The sequence below is a fragment of the Macrotis lagotis genome, chromosome 3 (assembly GCF_037893015.1).
Source record: "Macrotis lagotis isolate mMagLag1 chromosome 3, bilby.v1.9.chrom.fasta, whole genome shotgun sequence".
NCBI classification, from domain to species: Eukaryota; Metazoa; Chordata; class Mammalia; order Peramelemorphia; family Peramelidae; genus Macrotis; species Macrotis lagotis.
In genome coordinates, this window is record NC_133660.1 from 251205811 (window position 1) to 251228058 (window position 22248).

The following is a 22248-nucleotide window of genomic DNA, read 5'->3' on the forward strand; positions in this document are numbered from 1 at the left end:
GAGTTCAGCAACAATTCATAAAATAGGTACTGAGGCATGGAAAATGTAAAGTCAAAAATGAAATGGTTCCCTGATTCCTCCCCGCCAAACCCCAAGGAACTTCTATTGTAACAGGAGCAGATAGCCATACACAAAGAATTAGATCACATTATTTGAGGGGAGACAAAAGAACAAGCACCCATAGCAACAGTGATCAAGAAAAGTTTCACAGAGATGGTAAATGATAGTAAAAATTCTGGGAGGTAGAGATGAGGGAAGATAGCAAGGGGAAGACCTGGTAGGAATAAAATGAAGGTAGGAAACAGAATGTTAAATTTAGAAAGCAGATCTTGGTCCACTTTGGCTAGAGTGTATATAGCATGTGGTGGGGAGATGTATGAAATAAGATTCGAATATCAATTTTGGAAAATGTAAAGGCAGAATTTAGGAGGTTTTTATTTTGTTCTAATGGCAATTGAGAGCCATGAAAGGTTTTTTTTTTTTGAGGGAAATATTGATATGGTCAGATATATGTTAAAAAGATTATCATTGTGGCCTTGTGGAACATAGATTGAAGAAGGAAGAGGTTAGGAGTCCAGTTGGAAAATGAATGTGATAGTCTAGGCAAAAAGTAGTAAGAGATTAGCATAAAGTACAATGAGAAAAGATGAAGCGTTTAGTTTTTAAATGATTCTGTCCAAACATAATTAACAAAACTTGACAACTGATTAAGTATGAGGGAGGGATAGAGAGAGAAGAGTGAAGGATGATTTTGTGATTCTGAACCTGAGAGAATATTTATACTCTTAAGAAAAATATGAAGGTTTGGAGGAGAGGCAGAGTTAAGGGGGATGATAAGTAATTCAAGGTCATGGAGGCAGTTAGGTGGCACACAGTGGATAACACTTAAGAGATAGGAAGATCTGAATCCACATCTGGCCTCAAACACTTACCAGCTGTGTGAAGCTGGGCAAAAGACTTAAGTTCTCATAAACTGAGTTTTCTTATTTTCCCCCCTTTGTTTTTCCTTATTCTCTGTTGTCTTCTCATGGCTTAAATCACGGGTTGGCGAAAAGGAGTATGGCAAGGGGCTCCCCCAGTTTTCCATCTTGAAGTTCCTACATGTTGGTTGTTGGATCTTGGGCAAGAAGGTACTTATGCTCCAGCCAATAATTCTCATGGCCAGAAGTAATTTTTGCCAATGACAAGGAAAATGTTGTGGGTGGCCAAAAACATCATCCTGCCAAAGAAAATCAGTCTTTGTTCCAAGAGTATGCTTATTCTTGATTTAATATAGGAAGCTCATTTTGATTCAATTTAAAGACTAACATTATCTAAATTCAGTACTTCAGTCAATGCAGGGCTCATTAATGTGGGTACTTTCTCCAACAATACTGATCTCAACCCATCCCATAAATAAACCCTCCATAGATGGTCTTCTCAAGGTACAAAGGTCTGCATCTAATCCAAGCATTCCTAACCAACAAACTATAAACAGCCAGTGAGTCCATAGATATACTGGGGAGGGGACTTAAATTAGGGTGAGAAACTGGATGGCAAGAAGTTATTCTCTTTTCTTCTTATGAATTATCAGCCTAACAAGATAATACTGTATAATATAGTTATGACCACATGATATCAGATTTCTGGCCAAAAATTCAAAGTGTCATCCAAATATTTGAAAACAAAGATTTTTGTTAAATTTTACTGTTGTCATATGGATGGTTGGAAGAGCCCAAAGCTCATTTCTATTAGAAATGCAAAATTTCCATCATACAGTCAAAACGATCAGCGCTTAATACATTTCACAGAACACTGGGGAAAAAGTATACTTTGTAATCTTCCATATGTGACCCTAAATCCATATGTTTGACTCTCTTTTTCCTAATTGCCAGAAAGCTAACATGTTTTTTCTATTTCTTTGAAATGGCACTGAAATATTTCAAGTGAAACTTTGACTTTGAGTGGTACATTTTATTATAAATTGAAATTTACAAAGAACTTCCAATGGCTTTCCAAAAGATGATCTATATTGAAGCCTGGTTTTATATAATAAGGATCACTGAGCATAGAATTAAAAATATTCCAGAGATCTGAGTTTCATACTCTTCTGCTCCTTAAAATTTATGCATCCTTAGACCTGGTATATTATAAAGGGAATTCTTGTGCGAGTATGGTTAATTGGTTGGTTCTTGTCCATTATCGAAGAAGATCAAAATAACATCACTATGTTAGAGACAAGTTATAGTGTGTCTGACTGTGGCTGATCAGACCAGTATGAGCTTGGAATGCTCTACAACAGGTCAAGAACTTTGGAACCGATTATGGAACATGGGAGAAACTGGCACAGGATCGCCCAGGATGACATGCCCTCATCAGTGAGGGGGCTGCACTCTATGAGGAAGCAGAATTGAAGCAGCTCAGAGGAAACACCCTGGGTGTTCCCACGGACTATTTGTGCTCAACCTGTGGTAGAGCATTCTGAGCTCACATCTGTCTGATCAACCACAGGCTGACATACTGTAATTTGTCTCCAACACAGTGATGTCGCTTAGGGCTTCTTTGATAACAAAGGACAAGAACCAACCAACCAACAATATCCTCAGGCATTCCTCTTTGATTAAAGGAGCATAATTATGCAAACTGGCCTTTATTTTCCATAAACATAATTATAGAACTAATTTAACCCATACCAACTTGAGACACGTTTAGTTGTTAGATTTTCCTGGTGAACCAGCCTTTGTAAATTCTACCACTGCTAGCTCTTCCTTCTGCAGATAAACAGCATAAGTCCAAGTTTCATCAAAAATGATGAGACTAAAATGCATATGGTTCATTCCTTTTACTTTCATATTTTTTTCCAATCTGACAGTTACCTTGAAAATTACAGCAAATGTATTTCTGTTCTGTCATTTTATTAGTCATGACCCACTCTTTGTGACCCCATTCAGAGTTTTTTTGGCAATGATTCTGGAGGGTTTGCCACTTCCTTCACTGGCACATTTTACAGTTGAGGAAACTGAGGCAAACAGGGTTAAGTGATTTGCCCAAGGTCACACAACTAGGAAGTATCTGAGGCCAGCTATAAATCCATGAAAACGAGTCTGCCTGACAGCAGGTCCACTACCCTATGCTACCTTAGCAAATATATTAACTTTTATAAAATTTTAAAAACAAAACAGGGGCCATGAGAAAACAAAGGAGAATACAGAAAAAACAAAGAGAAAAGATAATCAAAATTAATTTTCTTCTAAAAGTATCCTGTGAAGAATGAATATTTCATAAACATTTGCTGAATCAAATTGAATGATGAATCAAATTTCAAATTTCACATGAATGAGTTGCCCTATTTTCAAATAGGAGATTAATAGAAAGAATTTTCTTCCTTGGATGACCAACACTCAGAGTTCCTTTGAACAATGTTGCTCAAAGGCTTCCCTGGTCTATGCCCCCTTTTCCTTTCCTTTCCATTTCATAGTCAGGGAATGTCTTTATAATACTGGCACTTAAACAGCAAACCTCCAACTTAGAAAAATTATATGGTATAATACTTCTGTGAAGTGGAGTTGGATGGTTTTATGAATTTGCTTCATCTTTATCAGACATTGTACAACCAAGGGACCAATTTTGTTTTGTTGCTTCTACCAGTGCACACACTGGGAAAACTACAGACAAAAAAAGAAGCAAAGAGTAAAAACTCATTGCTCCCAGATTCTGGCTTTATCCCCTGTCCTTAAACAGGCAATTCACGTGATAGACTTAAACTTAGTTACTTAGTATGGTATATATGTGTTTGTGTATATTTATATATATATATATATGTGTGTGTGTGTATATATATATATATACACACATACATGTGGAGTCCAGACACATTCATGGGTTATGCTTTGGGGGGGGGGGAATTTTTATTTGTTTTTTTTTTATTTTTCCAACTACATGCAAAGATGGTTTTCAACAATTATTTCTGGTAAAATTTTGAGTTTCATATTTTTCCCCTCTCTCCTTTCCCTCCTCTTTCCCCCTGGTAGAGCAATCTAATAATATGGGTTATACATGTATAAGGATGTCGAACATATTTCCATTTTATTCAGCTTGTGAAAAAAAGAATCAGAACAAAAAGGAGAAAAAGCCATAAAACAAATTTTAAAAATTGAAAATGGCAAGCTTTGGTCTGCATTCAGACTCCATAATCCCTTCTCTGGATGTGAACGGTATTTTCCATCACAAGTCTTTAGAATTGTCTTTGATTATTGTATTGTTGAGATGAGTGAGTCCATCATAGTTGATCATCACACAACCAATGTTACTGTTACTGTATATAATGTTCTTCTGGTTCTGCTCACTTCACTCAGCATCAATTCATGCAAGTCTTTCCAGGCTTTTCTGAAACCCTGTCCTTTATGATTTCTTACAGAAAAATAGTATTCCATTACATTCATATGCCCCAATTTATTTAGCCTTTCCCAATTGATGGGTCTCCCCTCAATTTCTAATTCTTTGGCACTACAAAAAGAGCTGCTAAAAATAGTTTTGTACACTTGAGTTTTTTTATCCTTTTTTGTGATGTCATTGGGGTACAGACCTAGTAGTGGTATTGCTGGATCAAGGTTATGCACAGTTTTACTGCCTTTTAGGTCTGGTTCCAAATCACTCCATATGGATTATTCTTAATTTCTCATAAAACTATTCCAGATTTAGATCTTTCAATACTCTCTTATGCAATTGGCATGAATGAAATGTGGACCACCAGTTTTTTTTAAATTTTCCATTTGTATAGTGATGAAGTTATTAATTGTTTTGAGTTAAACCAAACTCCAGGTGAAATAATTAGGAAGATATTGATTAAGTTTCCTTGACAAACCTGAATCTTCCTTTTTCTTGTTCTGTTGCAAATAAGAAGTATTATAATAACCATTTGCCAACAACTTGCTATAATTCTTGGAAAATGCTTTTGATGATAATAGAAAAGATTAATATACCTTTCCTCTCACTTCAGAATGTGTACTTATTATAGGAAAAAATATAGAGTCCCATTGGGGTTCATAATCTGTCCTTGGTAAACATTTGGTTTGGGGCTTTCCTGTTCATTATCATCCAGGAATTCGACCATGTATTAAGCATTCTTTTAATAAGGGCAAAAGGTCTGGTCTCACCATCAAGATGACTTGATCTTATGTCCCCCTTGATAGATAATGGCTATGTGGCCCTGTGTTTTCCCCAAAGTCTTCCACATGGTAGGCCCATAATAAATGTTGGTTGAGTTTTGCTTCATAACTATTTGGTTAATTTAATTTGCATAGATATTTTCCGCATCCCTAGCACTTAGCTTAATAAATGTTTATTGATTGCTTACACTAGAAGGAAAAATGTGAAAAGTAAAATGATGGAGACATATAGAGTCCTATGATGAAGACTGACTAACTGGTTCCTTCTGGGAGGGTGTGAGGCACTTAAGTAGAAAGGATGGCGTTTGAACTGGGTAGGAATAGATTAGTTGGGTCTAGGAGAGAATAATATTCCAAACAGCTGGAAAGAAGATACAAAGAGAAAAAGGAATCCATTGGTTATGTTTGGAGAACAGTGAGTGAACCCCATGTTAGGGTATAGGCTATGTGAAGAGAAGAAGCAGAAGATAAGACTAGAAAAATAGATGAAAACTGCATTAGGAAGTTCTTGATACTAGACTACATCTTGGAATGTAGCTCCTGAATTATGCTTTGAATCATTTTCTTGCTTGGGGACCCTGTAAAATAGCTTTAATCTCTATACTTCTGTTTCAAAGCTAAAATTTCTTTCAGTTGCCCTGCATTTGTTTTTGTATCACTGGACCTGGGATATAGTAGGTATTTCCTGGGGGCAGTTAGGTGGTAGGTACAGTGAATTAGAGAACCGGACTTGGAATCAGGAAGATCCATCTTCATGAGTTCAAATACTACCTCAGATACTTCCTAGCTATGTGACCATGGGAAAGTAACATAACCCTGTTTGTCTCATTTCCTCATCTATGAAAAGGAAACGACAAACCATTCTAACATCTTTGCAAAAAATACCCCAGCTAGGATCTCAAAGAATCAGACATCATTAAGACAACTAAACAACAATGGCATGTCAAGAATATTTGTTGATCGATTGATTTATAAACATAGTATCTTAGAAGAACAACCACTGATCATCAAATTCAGAGACTCTTAATTACATTTCCATATAATTGTTTTCTTTGTTATACTATGTATTTTCTTCTATGCATAAAAAACATTATTCTAACGAATTCATAAAAAAAGTTAACCCCTGGACTAGTCATGTTATAGGTAAAGAAATTGAGTCACAGAGAGGCAAAGCCCAAGGTCATAGTGATAAAGTAGCAATCTTTTCACCATATTCCTATTGTATTATTTTAATTCTTCTTTTCATTTATACACACACACACACACACACACACACACACACAAGAGACAATGAGACAATGAAAATAAGTAGAAACATATCTATTACAAAAAGAAATTTTGGATTTGCTTTTTTTCCTCTCTTAAAATATAAGATTAAGGGGGTGGCTAGGTGGCGTAGTGGATAAAGCACCAGCCTTGTAGTCAGGAGTACCTGGGTTCAAATCCATTCTCAGACACTTAATAATTATCTAGCTATGTGGCCTTGGGCAAGCCACTTAACCCCATTTGCCTTGAAAAAAAACCTAAAAAAATATATATAAGATTAAGCTGTAGGCCAGGACTTTTATCACAAGAATAGTAATTAGGAAATTATCAATGATTTAGGTGGGAGGGGGGGATAAGCCCATTTTTAACTAGAAAAACATGCCAAAGTCCTGTGCCCCAATTTACTTTGCAAGGATTTTGGGTTCATTCTTTCTTTGGTTTTGTTTGGTTTTCTTGGGCAATCCTACTTGCCTTTTTTTGTTTTGTTTTGTTTCCTGGGCATGACCCAGGGAAGTTATTTACAGGAAATGATACAGAACAATTGGCTCTTCTTCTGCACATTAGATGAGTTGGCCTCGGAGCCAAAGGAACAGTTCTCAGCAGGTGGGCAAAAGTTCCTAAGCTTTTGAAATACTACATTTCTGCCCAATGTCCTGGACTTCTAAGTCCTTCTCTAAAGGAATGTGACACTGAACCCTCGGAGAGGATTCCAATAAAAGGCTCCTTAAAAACCAGCACACAGTATGCAAATAAATTTTATTATGTGTGAAGCATATGTCCAAGGAAGTATTTATTGGTAAGGCCACAATTTAAATTAGAAAGAACAGGTCATATCTTAAATATTCTGTAATTTGCTCCACTTTATACTCCTATGCCCAAGTGTGAAATTTAAATTTGTTTTGAATGCATTCTTCTGACATATGATTTATTAGAGTTGTGTGTTTTTATTCAATCCCTGGGTATTTGTTTTCCATTCAGAAGGGGTAAAATGGAAAATTGTCTTTTAATTTATTTTCATTTTCTAAGTTTTTGGAGAGAGTAACTACTGTCAGCAATATTTTTTTTCAAGGGCAGCTTAATGAAGTGTGATTTTATTTGTTCCCAGTCATTAGGTTGGGTATTTTTTCATTCTTTGACAATCCAAATGAATCTGGTAACTGGTTTGTCCCAGATATGTTTCTTTGAAACAGGGTAGAATAAAAGATTACCTGAATGGTTTCCATTAGGATACATGTGCTTGGATCCTAACTTCTCTAGAGTTTATTTATTCCAGAAAGCTCCAACAGGGCAATGGTGGTTGGGAATTTGCTACCTTGGCAGAATTTCAAGATCATTGTAACCATTCTCTCTTAAGTCTGGTTAAGTGAAGAAAATATAATCCAAATAATGTATCTCCAGTAATTTTGGTGGTAGGGCACCATACTGTTCCTGATAAGCAGAACAATGGAGTTGTGTGGCACTATTACCCTATACTACCTTTCTGTACAACAGGGCATTAGCTCCCTATTGATGCAAGGATCGATTATTTTACCTTTTTTCTTGTCCTCTGTGTAAGTTCTATTTATATACATAATTATTGACATAGTAGTTCTGAATATTTCTCTTAAGTCAAAAATGGTATGCACACTCAATTTTTGCTGATAGAGTATGTGGTCAAAACATCATTTATCAAAGGAGGGACAATAAGGAAGATAATTTGTCTACTAAAAGTTTTATTATTTTTTTTTAGATTTTTGCAAGGCTTGTCCAAGGCCACAAAGCTATGTAATTATTAAGTGTCTGGGGCCAGATTTGAACTCAGGTCCTCCTGACTGGTGCTCTATCCACTCTGCTATATAGCCACCCCTGTCTACTAAAAGTTTTATACTCAGACTCTCAAAGATATGGCTTTGAATTCTTTGAGGTCATTCCCTCTTCTATAAAATGGGAATGTTTTGTGAGATTCAAATAAAATAACAAATGCAAAGTACTTTGCAAGCCTAACATTCCACTTTGATATCTTAATCTCTTCCCTTTACCCATGAGAAAAATGAATCCAAGAGGAGTTAATTCTAAATTATATAATAGTTAGTAGCAGATCTGATGTTCAAATCTATTGTTCTTTCCCCTGTAGCATGCTTGGAAAATCTGATTTAGTCTATATTTAAAAAGAATTCATTTCTCTTGTGTGGTCTTAAAAGGAAATGTGAACAAAAATATAAATAGCAATTGTACCCAATTATACATCATTTGTGCCCTATACATATCTTCTTTTGCACTGTCAAAGTATTTTGACTAACTTTAGGCATGTTAAAATGTTTACATTCCTATGAATGTGTTTCTTTTTTAATTTGACTTTAAAATTGCATAAGATTCAAGTCAATGAAACCTGCTGTAAAATAAGAACTGTCTTAAGCAAAACCAAATGGCTCAATGAAGGGGCTACCCAAACATAGACACATGTTAACAAAGGGAAAAAGTTGGTTGATTGTTAACTGTTGTAAAGCATTATTCATTTTAGAAATCTCAGTATTATGTATCATCTTGTGCAGTGAAATCTGCTTATGTTGTGATTTTTTCCTACATTGAACAGCCCACCCCCAAGTGGTCTTTATCATTAAATACTTAGGTTCAAGCAGGGCAAAAGAAAAGCTTTCTGAGTTTCAATGTCAAATTCAACACATATTGGTCAGTTTCTTCACTGTTACATTAAACTACTGGACTTCAAAGCTTATAAGATCTCTTCCAGCTCAAATCTTGGGAGTCATTTCCTAAGTTATAACATAAGCAAAATGAGAGTGAGGAAGAATCAGATGCTGATATCCAGGAATATTTGAAGAGAGGGGCTCTAAAATGAAATCAGGAAAAGCTTCATGGAAAAGGAATCATCTGAGCTGGGTCTTGAAGGAAGAAAGAATTCTGGAAAACATGACTGTGGATAGAAGTCACAGCAGGACTAAGGTTGGACGGATGCTTATCCTTCATTTTCGAAGAAGACCACGACATCAGGTGACACCATGACAAGCAGGTGAATTGGACTTGAATGAGGGGGGTCACCAGCCTCACTTTCTTCTCTGGTCAGGTATGGATCAGGACAACTGAAGATGGCCCTGGATGGGAGACAATCAGAGTGAAGTGACTTGTCCAAGGTTATAGCACCCACCCTGGAGTCAGGAGGACCTAAGTTCAAATCCATCCTCAGGAATAAGGAACCGCTTATACAAATTCCTGGAGATGAATATGGTGTTATCTGGATGAGGAGACAGAATCTAGAGGAGCTTGCCTGGATTGTAGAATTTGTAAAGTTAAGTCATTCAAAATAAGACTGGAAAGATATGCTGGAAATAAATTGCGGTGGGTCTGAAAATGGCATCCTGAAGAAGTGTGTACTTAATTTGAAAGGGGTGGGGGGGGGGGGTGCAGTAGAACAATAAGGAAAAACAGAAGGTTTGTTATTAGGGTCATTATGTGATTATATTTGCACTTTAAGAAGATTATTGGACAATTGTGTGAAGGAAAGACTAAAAGCAGGAAGAGTGAGTAAGAGAGACAACAGATTGGGCCCTCACGAGAATGAATGAAAAGGAAGAATATTAGAGGTGATGTGGACATATCATAATATAACTTGGAGGTTATAAACCTAGATAACTTGAGTACAAATGAGAATGGGATGATCTCAACAGAAACCATGTAGTTTAGAGGAAGAGACAAACTGAAATAGCTTATGTGTTGAATTTGAGGTATACAAAGAATACCCAGGACTAAAATTAGAAAAATAAATAAGAAAAATTAGTCCTCGGTACATAGATAGAAGAGTCATATTCCAAGAGATGGTGATGACACCATTGGGGGGTAGCTATTATCAGCAAGAGAAAGAACTAAGGGAAGAGACTTGGGGTTCAGTCATGTTTGAGGTACCAAAGGTTTCAGATGATCCAATTAAGGAGATTGAGAAGACAGAGCTAGACAGGTACAAAGAAAACCAAGACAGAACAGAGTGATGGAAACTAAAAGAGGGAGTCGTTGACTCTTGGTCACATGTTCCCAAAAGTCTGATGAAGATTGAAAAAAGAGCACTGAAATTAAGAAGTGAATGATAATATTTTCAATGACAGATTTCAGTATCTTTTTTTGTCTCCCAGGTTATAAAGAACCATTATAGTTCTAGGAATTCAAACAAAGAAGTAAAAAATATAATTATAAATTAAAGAAAATAGCCAAATAGGTAACAGTCTTATTATTCACATTCAGCAAACAAGTCCTGATTTCTATACTAGACTGTATAGAAATAATAAATTAATAAATTCCATTTGAAACAGTGGCTAGAATATTATATTTCAAGTTAGATCAAAGTTCAAATCTTATAGAGCACTGGTCTTGGAGTCAGGAGTACCTAAGTTCAAATCAGGCCTCAGACACTTAATAATTACCTAGCTGTGTGGCCTTAGGCAAGCCACTTAACCCCATTGCCTTGAAAAATGTAAAAAAAAAAAAAAAAGTTCAAATCTTGACTTACATATCAGCTGTGCAACCCTTAACTCCTCTAAGTTTCAGCTCCTTATCTGTAAAATGAGAGGCACCTGCCTCCCAGAGTTGTAGTATGGATAAAATGAGATATTCTAGGAAAAATGCTTTGCAAGTCTCAAAATACTCTATAAATGCTAGCTATTATTATTATTATACTGAGCATTCAACTTTAATAAAAAAATAATTCCTATATTGCAAAACTTAAAATATATACAAGGTATCTTATAAACAATCATTTCATGTGCTCCTCTAATAGTCCTATAGAGTTATTTTTTAAAACCTCATTTTACAGATAGGGGTCAATCAACCAATGTCTGCATTGGAAATGAGACCCATTTCTTTCTAACACAAAGTCCAATACTACCCATTACATGCCATTTCAAATATCAGGTTTTATTTCTTTGTTATTCTTCAGTAATTATTGCAAAGATAGTAATATTTAGCATTTATATAGTGCTTTTCAAGCTCACATGCATGTGACATTTTAATTTATTTGATTCTTACAACTATACTTTGAGAGAGAGAGGGACTATTTATGTCCTCATTTAACAGATGAGAAAAATGAGACAGAAGTTAAGTAACTCGGCCAGGTTCATACAGTTCTGGATTCGGAGGTAGAATTCCAACTCAGGTCTTCCTGACTCCAAGTTTTGCTGTCTATCCACTGAACCATTTACATGTTTAATATAAAATGTCATCCTTTGTATCAAGAAGGTCATATAGAGAACTCTATGTTCATTAATGACCCATTTGCTTTCCAGTATTGGTGATAAGTATTCATTGATCCAGTTATGTTTATTCTCAGTGTTCTTTATGACTAAAGACTTACATTTTCAAGATAGCTATTTTATGCTAATAAGAGAATAAGATAACGCTAGCAACCTGGGTGAATAAATCATTTTATTATTATTATTATGTTTATGTTTATAATTAGCTATATGATGTAGAGAGAGGATCAATACTCCACTTGAAGTTAGGAAGACCTGAGTTCAAATCTCATCATAGAAATTTACAACCTATGTGGCTATACAAAGTGCTTAATCTCTCTATTCCTCAGTTTTCTTATTTGTAAAATGAGGGGATTGTAATGTAATCCATGTAATCCATGGCCTCTTTGGCCCCTTCCACTTCTAAATCTTGTGATTCTCTGATTCTTTAATAGGTTTTATTTATAAAGTAATAGAAATTATCACTGATCCTCACTGGACCCTCATGAAATAGATGACAGTAAATATGACTATCCCTTTCTCATAGCTGAGGAAATTAAGGCTTACAGAAATTTGGTATTTTGTTGGAACCAGGATGCCCAAATCTTATATACAAGGTTCACTGTCCTTTCCACAACATCATCTCTTGTCCTTGCCCTCACTGTCATGATTTGCTAACCAGGCCAAAAGAAGACAATTGGTTTGCTGACTATATAAAATGTTGAAAGTCCTAGGGAACCCAATAGACTAAAATGAATGACAAATTGATCATTTGATCTCTAAGCTTTATGCCAGCTCTGAAATTCTATAAACATATTCTTAAGTTTCAGGCTTAATAAAATTGAAGTCATTATCTGTTTTCAATCTAAGTTGACAGTTATATTTCATTTATTTATAAACTGAGACAAAAGTAAATGGCGGGGTTTTTTTAATGTCTATATAGTGAAATTCTCTTCCAATTTAGAGTCAATTTATTGTCTAGAGACTAGTCAACATCTTAGGTATTTATCACCATCTGGACCTTTTCCATTGATAACAGATTCTATAATCTGATAAGTGATTTAAGATGAATTGAGCAATCCCAGGAGTGGCTAGAAAAATGTTGGCATGTTTTGAAGTTCTCCACCAAGTGGAGATATCTTTTTCTGGAAAAAGCTAGTTGGTTTAATATTTATGAAGCTCATTTGGAATAGAAATAGCAATTGAGACAATGAGGGCCACCCAAAAGAAACTTGTGGCATATTTTGAGGAATACATACATGTAAACAACTAAATTCTGATTTCTCACAGTCTTAAGTGTGTCAAACATTGGGCTCCATCAACTTTAGAAGAAAAATGATTAGGGCTAGTAAAGATCACCATGCTCTGTGTGTCTTTTCAAGCCTACTGAGAGATAATCAGTAGGTGTAAGATATTGGTTCTGGTTTTTGTGTCTTCAAAATAACATTTTGTAATTGAAGATTTGCAGGCTGTAAAACACTCTCAATCCTCCCTCATCCTTTAAAGACAAGTCAGCACAACTCCTGCCTCTACTCAAGCTTTATTTAATTCACAGGACTGGATGGCTTACAAAACTAGAATGTTTACTCTTCATCAGCTTGTTCAAATACTGTCAAAACTACCGCTGGTTCTACTCAGGTGGCTTTAGACAAAAATGTCCTAGGTAGAATCTACCCTAGTGTGTTGCTTATGGTACAAGGGGTGCTTGTTACATCACAACCCTGGCTACCAATCTGGATTGTTTTTTATTCTTTCCCTGTAGGCTAGGAGAAGAAAAGGAAAAAAAAAACCTTTGGAAAAACTACCTTAATAGATTCTAATTCCATTGTGGCTTACTTAACACCAAGTCCATTGAAATTAAATTAATATGAAAATTTTACTTTAAGATAAAATAAACATTTTTCCCTTCATCTCTTGTCCATCAACAGATTCTACCAATCTATCCAAAAAGAAATCAATTGGTTTGTTGATTATATAAAATGTTGAAAGTCCTAGGAAACCCAATAGACTAAAATGAATGACAAATTGGTCATTTGAATCTCTAAGCTTCATGCCAACTCTAAAATTCTATAAAAATAATCTTAAGTTTCGGGCTTAATAAAACTGAAGTCATTATCTGTTTTCCATCTAAGTTGACGGTTATATTTCATTTAGCGCTAGACCAAATTCCCTACATTTAGACAAACCAGAGAAGTAGAAGAGACACAGTGATGTGGTAGAAAGAAGGGGATGCATATTGATAGAATATCTACTATGTGCTAACCTCTTTATCTCACTGAGAATATCTCATTTGATCTTCACAACAATCCTGGGTGGTAAATGCTATTATTATAATGCTCATTTTATAGTAGGAAAAACTGGGGCAAAAGATAGGTGACTCCCATAGGATCACCCGACTAGTAAGTGATTGAGCCTGGAAAAAATACTGGAATTGGAACCCTAGGACTTGAATTCAAATCCTATGTTTTGCTGTTTACTATATAGATGATCTAAGGCAGGTCACTTTATATTGGGCCTCAATTTCATCTTTTGTAACGTGGGAAGTCTGGATTAAAGTCAAGAGTTTTTCTGATTTGAAATTCTATGATCAACTGATCAATCAATGAGAAACTACTTTGTGTACTATGTTCAGGAAAATAGCTAGATGTTCTTTTTTAATTTACTCTATTTATTGTAAACATTCTCTTCTTTAAGCTCAATTATTTTGAACTCTTAATTCCCTCCTTCCCACTTTCTTCTCCATTCATTGAGGAGGCAAGCAATATGATATCAATTATATATGTGAAATCATAAAACACAAATTTTTACTTTAATCATATTTCAAAAAAAACAAGATAAAGTGAGAAAAAAATATTTCAGGGGCATAGTAGATAGAGTACCCACCCTGGAGTCAGGATGGCTTGAGTTCAAATTCAGCCTTAAGACACTTAATAATTACCTAGCTGTCTGACCTTGGGCAAGGCAGTTAATACCACTGCCTTGCAAAAACCAATGATAATAATAAGAAGAAGAAGAATATTTCAATTTATACTCAGCATCAGATCTCACTCTAAAGGTGAACAGCATTTTTGTCCTTTTGAAATTTTCTTAAAGCATTGTATTAATCAGAGTAGCCAAGGCTTTCACAGTTGATCATTACAATATTTCTGTGACTGAGTACAGTGGGACTCCAGTTCTTTCATTTTGTTTTCCATCAGTTCATATAGGTCTTGCCATTTTTTTTCTGAAACAACTCCCCCTTGCTACTCTTTATAGAATAACAGTATTCCATCACAGTCAAATTTTGCAATTTGTTCAGCCATTCAATTGATGAGCTTCCTCTGAATTTCTAATTTTTTATCACCACACAAAAGCTGCTTATAAATATTTTGTAAATATAGGCACTTTTTCTCTTTTCTCTTTAGGATACAAATCTACTAGTGGTACTGCTGAGACAAGGAAAGAATATGAACAGCTTTACAACCCTTTGAGCACAGTTAGAACAATTCATTCCCCGACCAACATTGCATTAATATACTGTTTTTCCCCTCATTTTTTCCTTCATAGTATGTCATTTCTGATTCCTCCACTATAAAATCTCTTCTTTATGTGCCTCTTTTATATGAAAAGATTTTCCCAGTTCTACCTCTCCCTTCTCTCTGTTAATCCCTCTTTCTCATCCCTTCACTTTTTTAAAAAATCATTCCAACATTATCTACTAACACCCATGTTCTCCTATCCATGTAGACTCCTTTTAACTGCCCAGATAGTGATAAAGTTTGGAATTACAAATATTATCTTCCCACATAAAGATGTAAACTGCTTCACTTCATTAAGTCTCTTATGTTTACCTTTTATGTTTCTCTTGAGTCTTATGTTTGGATGTCAGACTTTCTAGTCAGCTCTGGTCTTTTCATCAGGAATGTTTGAAAGTTCTCATTAAATGTCCATTTCCCCCTCAAGTTTTTAATTTTAGTTTTACTAGGTAGGCTATTCGTGATTACAATCCTAGTTGCTTTGCCTTCCAGAATATCATTTTCTAAACCCTTTGGTCCTTTAATGTGGATGTTGCTCAATTTTGTGAGATTCTAACTATGATTCCACAATATTTGAATTCTGTTTCTTTCTGGCTGCTTACAATGTTTTCTCACTGACCTGGGAGCTCTGGAATTTGGCTTTAATATTCCTGGGAGTTTTCATTTGGGGAATCTCTTTTAGGACTTGATCAGTAGATTTATTTCATTTATATTTTATCCTCTGTCTAAAATATCCAAGCAGTGATAATTTCTTAAAATATGATGCTCAGGTATTAGGTTTAGATGTTCTTAAATCTGAGCTTTCAGAAAATACAATAATTCTGCAATTATCTCTCCTCAATCTATTTTTCAATTGCTTTTCCAAGGAAATACTTCACATTTTCTTCTATTCCCCCCCCATATATTTGACTTTGTTTTATTGGTTCTTGATATCTAATGGAGTCATTAACTTCCACTTGTCTGTTCTATTTTTTTATAGAATTATTTTCTTCAATGAGTTTTTATGTCTCTTTCCATTTGACCTGTTCTGCTTTTTATGGAATTCTTCAGTGATATTTTTATGACTCTTTTACCAAGTTGTTAATCCTATTTTTGTAATTTTCTCACATTACTCTCTTTTTCTTTCCCAATTTTTCTTCTTCCACTCTTAGCTCTTTAATTATTTCAGAAATTCTAGTGGGCTTATGTTCAAATAGTAGTTTTCTTTGAGGCTTTGCTTATATCTGTTTTTATATGATTATCTTCTTCTAGGTGTGTATCATGGTCTTCCCTACCACTGTAGAAGAATTTTTAAGGTCAGGGTCTAGTTTTGGTTTCTTGATCATTATTGCCTGACCTTGAACTTCATGCTAAAGTTGAACTCTTTTCACCTAGAGTTGGGGAGGCACTATCCCAAACTTCAGGCTCCTGTTCCCAGAGCTACATTTGGGTTTTGCCACTCTTCAGTGCTCCCAAGTTGGGAGTGATCTGGGAAGACATATGGGAGAGGTACTCCTTGGTCTGTACTGTAGTCTTTACCCAGGAAGGGTCCCTGGGCCCCTTCAATCTCTAAAGCCCCTCTTGATTTTGGAACTGTGACCTGGTCTCCTGCTCTCCTACAGCTGCAAAGCAGTGGGGCTCCTTTTTGCCTTAGAGCTGTGATCTGGGACCCCACTCCCTTGTGGTGGGCTAATGATTGCTTCTCTCCACCCTCAAACTATAAACAAGAAATAAAAGGTCAATCCACATGAGCTTGCTCACAGTGTCAGCAGAGAGGTCCCTGGTAATCTCTTCCTGATCAGTTGTCTGACCCCCTTGCCATCTCAGAATTGAGAACTGAAGCTCCTACTATCATTATTGCTGCTGCTATGGTTTTGAACCTTAGACAAGTCTCTACCCAGTGTCACTTATCTTACCAATCTCCTAAACTTTCTTAGTTGGGCAGTATTATCTTACCCTAGAATTTGATTTAAGGTATCTTTTAAAAGTTGTTTAGAAAGGAATGATGAAAGAATTCAGTTTGCTACCTCTAGGTTGCCATGTTGGTTCTACCTTGGAACTTCAAAATACTAAGGAGTTTAAGACAGAATGAAGAGCTCCTCTTTTCTCTCAGCTTCTGATTTAGCTAGTACCCATTGCTATATTGCTGACTCTTTCTAATGAGAAAAATAGGCTCTGATATATTTTAAAGGCCCTTTCTCTAGTTCTTTCAGGATGACAGTAGATTCTATCAGCCTGACACTTTTTTTGGTTGGGTTCTGGCTCATATTCTGATAGCCTTAGAACAAAGGTATTTTGAGCAAATCATCCAGTCCTACCCTCACAATTTAGATTGATGCTTGTCCTTTATTTTTGAAGAAGACCATGACATCAGGGAGGTGATGCCACAACAAGCACATGAATTGGATTTGAGTGAAGGGGATACTGTGCTAAGTCACCAGCTTCATTTTCTCTTCCAGTTAGCATTCATCAAACACTTATTTACCAGTCACTGTGAAAAGTTCTAGGAAGATAACTTAAAGACAACTTAAAACTACATCTAAAATGGAGTCACAGAATTTAGGAGTAGGAGGGGATTCTTGGTGACCAAGTACCCCAACTTGTACCTGATGCAAGGAAATGAAAGTCTGAAATGGGTTTAGATTTTATTGGCTTCGTGAATATAAAAAGGAAAAGAATGTAATTAGAACTGGAGAAGATAATGAATTTACTCCTTGGAATGGGCTTTGTCTTTGCTCTTGCTCTACTTCTCATATGTATAAGAGGCTAGAAAGGTTTTTAGAGTTGAGAAATTGGGAAACTCTGGACCCTAAGAGCTCTGGAACAAAGGTAAAGTAAATAGTCAGGAATACCCAACTTTCTAAGTTCAAATCTGGCCACTGATACTAGCTTTGTGATCCCCAGCATGCTATTTAATTCTAGTTGCCTCAATTTCCTCATCTGAAAAAGGAGCTGGAGAAAGATATGGCAAACTATTCCTGTATCTTCAACAAGGAAATCCCAGTTGGGGTCACAAAGCATTGGATATATCTGAAAAATGTTTGAACAAGTATTTTAATAGTTGATAGCTGGTACGTGGAATATCTTGCTGATAATGAAGAGTACAAATAGAAATATTCCATAAATAATCGGGGAAGAAAAATCAAGAAAAGACAGTTACGCAAGTAGAGATTCAAAATTTGGCTTGTGACAAGGTGTATAAGGGTAGACTAGAGATTTAGTTGTCATTTCCCTGCTTAAAAAAATTTAAACAGATCCCTGTTGCATCTAGAATAAATCTTCTATCTGACATTTAAAGCCCCTTGGAATTTTTCCAAGTCATTTCCAATTATTCTTCACACACTACACATAATAAGTGAGTCTGTTTTTATTGTTCTTCAAATTCAATATTCTATCTCCCAGGTTTACTTCTTTGCACAGGCTGACCCCACTCACCCCTAAATATAAAATGTTCTCCTTCACTTCTACCTCTTAGAAATTTTTGTCTCATCTTTAACACAAGGCTTTTCATATTCTCCCTCTCTATCATTTGTCTCTTCATCTTTTTTCCCAGTAAATCATTTCCTTCTTTCCTATGTTCTTTTTTTGGGGGGGGGGTATTTGTTTTTTGTTTGTTTTTGCAAGGCAGTGGAATTAAGAGACTCGCCCAAGGTGACACAACTAGGTAATTATTAAGTGTCTGAGGCTGGATTTGAACTCAGGTCTTCCTAACTCCAGGGCCTGTCCTCTATCCATGTAACCGTTCTTTCTACTCAAACTCTCACCCTAAGATTCTTATCCTAGAATTCTCCATATCTCCTCATAAATATTTCATACAAGAGACATCCAAAGTCCCAGCGGAATTCCTCTTCTTTTTTAATAAACCTGAGCAAAACATAGGCACTAATGATTTGCCCTATGGTAGGATTGGGGGGGGGGGAGAAAAAAGAGGATTCTATTTTTAAAAAAAATAGGGAAGGGAATGAAGAGAAACTAGCCATTGTTCATTCTATTTCTGGTTAGTCTATCAGTTACTTAAAAGATGTCATTAGAAATAATTCAATAGGGGCAGCTAGGTGGTACAGTGGATAGAGCACAGACCCTGGAGTCATAAGGACCTGAGTTCAAATCCAGCCTCACAGATTTAATAATTACCTAGCTGTGTGGCCTTGGGCAAGCCATTTAACCCCATTGCCTTGCAAAAAAAAAAACCTTAAAAAACCCATCTAAAAATAGCTTTAAAAAAAGAAATAATTCAATAGGAAAAGAAAAAGATTTGAAGTCAGCAGACCTGAGTTCAAATCCTGACTTTGGACAATGCTATTAACTTCTCCTGGCCTGAGTTATTTTTCAAACTGAAAAATGAGGGAATAGGATTAGATGAATGTTAAGATTTGTCCAAGCTCTAAATCCTGTGCTCTAAAAAAGAATCAGATTCTTTCCCCAACCCTGCCTTTTTTTTGGTGGTGTAGTAAAGCATATGAACACCTTTTCAGAATATTGTTTTTAAATGCACAAAATAAAATGCAAAGAATCACAAAGGAAACCAATTGATATTAAAATACAATTATTTTTACATTCATGAACCTTATGTTAAGAAACCCAATGATATAATTTATTGCCAACTACTTCTACAGATATAAAAATGAAAGAGTTGGATTTAATGATCTGACTGTATTCATTCATTCTTTTAGTAATTCCTGGTTTCTTCTATAATAAAATAGGGTACCAGTTACAGATTCTGTATAGTATCTTCAGTTCTGATATTCTATAATCTATTGTTTATTGAATACCTAATTTCCCCTGGAAAGCTGCATTGCCTTTCAATAGAATTGAATCAGAGAATATCAAAAATTCAAAGGGCCTTAGTAGTCATTTGTTCAGCTCCTAACTCAAATGAATCCTACCCATATCAGCTTCATCAGGTAACCACTCACCTCTGGTGGGAATTAAAAAGGGAGAGATAAGAGGGAAAGGACAAATCTGAGGCTATAGACCTGAGTGCAGAAGAGGATGGTAGTAGCATCACTAGAAAAAGGGGAAGTTAAACAAGAAACAGAAAGGGGAAGAAATAATGGGTTCCATTTGAAGAATGTTGAATCTGATCTGTCTACAGGACATTTCACTGGACATGGTCAGTCAGTAATTGTGATACATGCTTGATGTTCAAAAAGACAATATTGACAGTGAATGTATATCTATAAATATATATATATATATATACAACATGTAGATATATAGATATATATATGGATATGGATATGTGGGCACGTATGACTATAAGTTACATAGACTGAAATTATCATTGATCCCGTGCCATACGATGTCATGGAGAGAGAATATATAATGAGGAAAGAAAGGACCCAAAGACAGAGTCTGCCTGAGGGGTTACAAAGGAGACTAAGGAATTTTCACATAAGTAGACAGGAGAACCCAGAACATAATAGAATAACAGAAACCAAAGGAGGAGAAATAAACCAAGGGGGAAAAGTCATCATACTTCAACTCTCTCCAAAACTTTGCGACATGGAATTGAGTGTCAGAATAGAGATGTATGGAGTCTGACTGGCTCAACTATCATGCAGTAAAGGAAGTCATAGTTGTCTGAGTTAATGTAGCTCCTAAAGGAGTCTTATCCATCAATCAACAAGTCCCTATTAAGTGCTTAGCATGTAGACTGTATCAATGCTAGGGACTCGAAGGAAAAAAAATGGAAGAGTCCTGTTCTCAAGAAATTTTCATTCTATTAGGGGATACAGAAAGAAGAGAGCTATTTGCAACCACTATCTAGTTTAGACTCTGAAAATACTTAGGATGTGGTATAAGATATTATATCTAATATCCTAAAAACTAGAGTATTTCATGTATATGAAGCCTATTCACCCTTTGATCACTGACATGAGCACAATACATATTATATATACAGATAGATTCACACACACACACACACACACACTTCCACAAGCAGGGGTATGACTTTGAATATTTAATGATCAACTCAGAGAGTGAGATATATATATATATATATATATATATATACACAAAAAAAAAGCACTTTTAAATTTTATCTGCATTATAAATACTCTGTCCAATCAACAAAATCAAGTTCTGGTTTGTAGCACTTGCTGATTTCCAAAGTTGAAAATTCTCACCCTAAAAATTTAACAATCAGCTCTCCAATTGACTTGATTCAGCTTGTCTCCAACACCCCCCTCCCCCCCATCTATAGGTTTCCTTATACAGCATAGTAATAGAAAGGATTCTGACCTTCTGCTATTTTATGCAGACTCCTTTCAAAGAGGGAATAGTTATATTCCCTTCCTCAGGAAACCTAGGAAAGGTGAAGATCTCTAATAGAACAATACTGACCACTTTTCATTCCTAAATGGTGAATCTATTCCCTTAATTTGAGATAGCTATCAAGTTTAAAATAAAGATTTCTATGACACAGGTGCATTACAAGATCATAATACTTAGTCTCTCACTTAAAGTGGGTTTTATGGAGTGATGGAATGATGTCCTTCTTGAATACAGTTGTTAATATCTGAATTGTTTCCCTTGGCGAAGTCTTATTTCCTTTCTGTTCTGCCTTCTTTTTGTAATTCAGTTTGTAATTCCGAGTCTTTTTTTAAAATGGTTTTGCTTTCATCTTTCTGCATTGAATCATTCTACTGAATAATTTATACATTCAGCATTGTTCATTTAGAAGGAGCAGCTAGCATCCATGGCTTCCAATACATATCCTTTTATCTTTTGTGATGCTGCCAGCAAAGAGCCCACTACATTGCTTTAATGCCCAAGATGAAATCTTAATTGTCCCAGGACCAAGTTCCCATTCTGCCCTCACTCTGGGCAGCTTCCACTGAGTGGAGCTCCAAGGAAGCCCTTTCTCAGAGGAGAGAGACTGGAGAAAGATCTGTCCCTCTTATGAAAAGCATGTGCTCTCCTTTTCCTTTCTCATACCCATTTTTCAAATGGCATCCCCATTGATGTTAACATGGCCTTTGTAAGAAAATAGTTAGATGGTAAATAAAATAGAAATACACAGAAATATTTCTGAGCAGAAGCCAGGTACACAAGGAACATGGAAGCTAATATTGAGTAAAGTTAATAAAAACTTTCATAATGGACATCACCCATAAACGTTTT

The 22248-nt window shown here is 35.6% G+C and overlaps 1 protein-coding gene across 1 annotated transcript in view; it reads left to right on the plus strand.

Annotated features, from left to right (window-relative positions):
* LOC141518408 (gamma-butyrobetaine dioxygenase-like) overlaps positions 1 to 22248 on the plus strand; it is an 85692-nt gene that overhangs the window by 23508 nt on the left and 39936 nt on the right. The gene's annotated exons all lie outside the window — the stretch shown is intronic.